Below are 3,470 nucleotides of genomic sequence, written 5' to 3' on the forward strand. Positions count from 1 at the left end.
CACCCCCCAGTTGAGTGGAATGTGATCTTGTCTCCAGGACTTGTGCAGACTTGGCCTAAATCTGTACTCTGGAGAGAAGCACAGCTGTGTGTGGAATGGGGGTAACTACATATGTGCATGCCAGGATCCTTGCAGTGTGGGGCAGAGCCAGAGTTCAGAAGAGTGTGTGTAAAGGCAGAATGAAGGAGAGGCAGCTTGGTCTGTCATGAGCTGAGAGATTCTCAATTTGAACCTGGTCTTCTGCTTATTACAAAGTATACTTATCAAGGCAGTAGTATAGGTCATATTTTATTTAACAATTATCAAATTATTCAATTTAATACTTATTAAATTATTAAGATTTATTCATTACTTTTACTGTTGAGGTATATGGTATATGGTCTTTTATTTGTATTCTCATCTACAGCCCTACAAATTTGAAAGGCAGATCTATTTATGGCCTGAAAGTTTACTTCTCAAATAACTACATCCTTTCTTACACATTCAGTTACTGTGTTTGGGTCTTAGTTACTTTTCTCTCACTGCTGCAACAAAATGCCAATGCCCAAGATTAAAGAGGGAAAGGTTTATTTAGCTCATAGTTTGTGGAGGTTTCAGTCCATAGTCAGTTGGCTCCAAGGCAGGGTGGCATGGCTGAGGGGCTACAGTTTAAGGTGGCAGACAACAGCAAAAGCATCAAGAGCAAAAAGGAGGTGAGCAAGCCTCTTTTTCTCTCTTTTATGCTAAGGAGGCTACCTGCCCTATAGGTGGTAGCTCTGTACACTAGGATATAAACCTGCTAAGTCACTTAGCTAAGCTTCTAAACGTCTCACGTTGACACAGTGTAGTAACTATTACAGTTTATAAGTGCCATCATTAAAAATCCTCAGGATAGGGCCTGGGGATTTAGCTCAGCAGCATAAGCGCCTGCCTTGAAAGCAGGCAGTTGTGAATTCAATCCCCGGTACCGATAAAAAGAAAAAGCAAAAGAATAAATAAATAAATAAAAATCCTCAGGATGGACTTTTCTCTAGTGCTTTAGGAATAAATAATGGGTATTAGAAGCTGAGCTTCTCTGTAAAAATATGAACATATTGGTAATTTTTAGATGGTTCAATCTAAGATATACATGACAATTTACTATCTAAAAGCATGGTAATGTTTTTAAAGTGCTTGATCTAGAGTAAATAAATAAATAAATCACAGCTGCCATTTTTATGAAATGTTCTTCCCTGCTGGAACCATCTGGCAGCTGACTGCACGCTCGTTTTCTCCAGATGTAATTCTGGAGTTAGGATAGGATGGGGACATATTTACCAAGTGGCATTTATTCCCTGTAGACTTGCTCACCATGACTGGTAGAAATCTCATCCTATATTAAATATGGTAGGAGCACAAGAAGAGACATTAATCTGCTGATTTGTGAATTTACTGATTCTGAGACATGGTCATCTAATTCTGAGTATTAAAGTCATTATTAATTTTTACTTGAATAAGATGCTCTTGATTTAAAAAAAATATCCTTTGCCTATTCTGGTATTGATTCCCCATACCTACCTTTTAAATTGAGTTTACATTTTAACAGTCTCTAAATTGTGTGTACTTATGTTATACCAGGCATCATAAATAATTCTTAGGCAATATTTAAAATGGCTGCAAGCCATTTTTATGATTGATTCAGAATTATTTACAATGTCCTGCTCAATACATTGTGCCCATTGTACATCCACTATGTATTTTTCTTAAAATCATTTGAAGCAGCAGCAATATGACTGTTGCTCAGGGGTTTATTTCTGAGCCAACTTAAGGATGACAGTAAACATCCCCCCCCCCAAGGCCGTGTGGGCTATTAGACATTTTTGAAATCACGATTGTCTAATTTCCCTCCATACTCTAGGCCTGTCATTTTTCTGGTCTGGAGCTCCTTTCTCCTGATTTCTTTCACATCCACACTTCCACATCCTCTGTTAACTCCTCTTTTTGCTCCAGAGACCCCTCCTCACCTTGAACACCGTGTTGGATCCTTCACTGCTGAAGTTTCTTGTGCCTAACTTTGTTCTGTTTACTGGCCTGTCTTTGCCATTGAATTAAGAGCTCATCAAGGACAGAAGCTGTTTTTTTTTTTTTTTTCTTTATGTGTGCAGGATTTGTAATAACAATATTTTACAAGTTGATGTAAATATTAACAAGCCTGACCAGCTGATGGGATAGGATTCTGGATGCCCTCTGTGCTATTGGGTATAAAGAAAAATTGTCAAAGTCCTTTAACGGGCCAAAACATTAGCAGATGTCTTCAACAAAACAGTACTGCGTGGTGTCACAAACTTTCTGCAGGGCTCTCTGATTTTACAGAGTTTAGATTTTTCATTCTCTTTAGCCATTCTACCACTCTGTAGAAAAAACTAAATTGTAGATAATTATTAGCAATATCACTACTTCTTGTCTATATACATTAAAATGTTTTCTGATGGATATCCAATTGACATCTGCCCCCTGCTGTGGGAGACAACAGTGTTGGATTTACTAAACTAACTTTCACATTTTAGATGGGCTTGTATATTTTTTTTAGCCTGTGAATTTTCCCTTGAACTGGTTTTAGCATCTTTTCTACTTTTCTCATTAGTAAAATAAAAAAAGTGGTATGTGTTCATTTTGTGTCTATGTGAATGTCACTATTTTACATTTTTTAAAAAAAATTGCCTTAAAACTGTTATTGAGGAGTTTTAATGAGATTATTTAAGAAAGCTAACAAAATTTCTCTCATGGAAGACTAAGGTTCTTTTCAGTTGTGTTAACCTTTTTACTTTAAATGCTTTTTTGTCCTGGCCCTGAATCAAGGCCGGCAGCCTCCTGATGCTGTTGGTTTCAAGCAGGAGCCTAAAGATATGTCTTTCTATGATCTGTTGGTCATTTCAGAACTTGCGCAGTGAAATGTTCAATTCATTATAAAGAAAAAGTTTGAAGTAACCTCTTGCCCCTGCCACGTGAGTGGCTCTGAGCATGGCAGGCTGAGGTGACCCAGGATGGGAGCCACGGTGTTTGCTTAGACTGGTGCTGTGTTGGGACCTGGAGCGCTGAGAAACCAAACAACCTTTCCTCCCCTGCCTGCTTCATTTTGTATACCTGAAAGTATGGACTGCTATTTTGAAGAGAATGAGAGACCCTACGACAGCCATTAGTGACTTCCCTATTGTCTGGTTTTGAAGACCTAAATCACCTTCCTCGTTCTGTTCAGGTCAGGTTTATACTATATTGTTTTGTATGAATTCTCTGTATGTGAAGACATGGACAACTATTTGGAAGAAAACAGACAATATGATAGCCAGTGAAGATCTCAGGTCATCTAGCTTTAAAATTTATATCTTTTACATTGCTTTCTTATGTCCTATTTCATTCTGTTTTGTTGGGTTTAATTTTATCCCCTTTGAAATTTAAAAAAAAAAAAGCCCTAAAAATAAATGCTTTGTTGTCATTTTGATTAATTAATCAAA

General features: G+C 37.4%; 1 non-coding gene across 1 annotated transcript; it reads left to right on the forward strand.

The window, feature by feature from the left end:
• The first annotated feature begins 2,801 nt into the window (after nucleotides 1-2,801).
• On the forward strand, nucleotides 2,802-2,938 carry LOC111758098 (small nucleolar RNA SNORA2/SNORA34 family). Its single transcript, XR_002792331.1, has one exon. It is a non-coding gene; the product is annotated as a small nucleolar RNA SNORA2/SNORA34 family (small nucleolar RNA).
• The last annotated feature ends 532 nt before the right edge of the window (nucleotides 2,939-3,470 follow it).

The sequence above is a fragment of the Cavia porcellus genome, unplaced genomic scaffold (genome assembly GCF_034190915.1).
Source record: "Cavia porcellus strain 051 isolate PalLab524CR breed Dunkin Hartley unplaced genomic scaffold, mCavPor4.1 scaffold_20, whole genome shotgun sequence".
In the NCBI taxonomy this organism is placed as follows: Eukaryota; Metazoa; Chordata; class Mammalia; order Rodentia; family Caviidae; genus Cavia; species Cavia porcellus.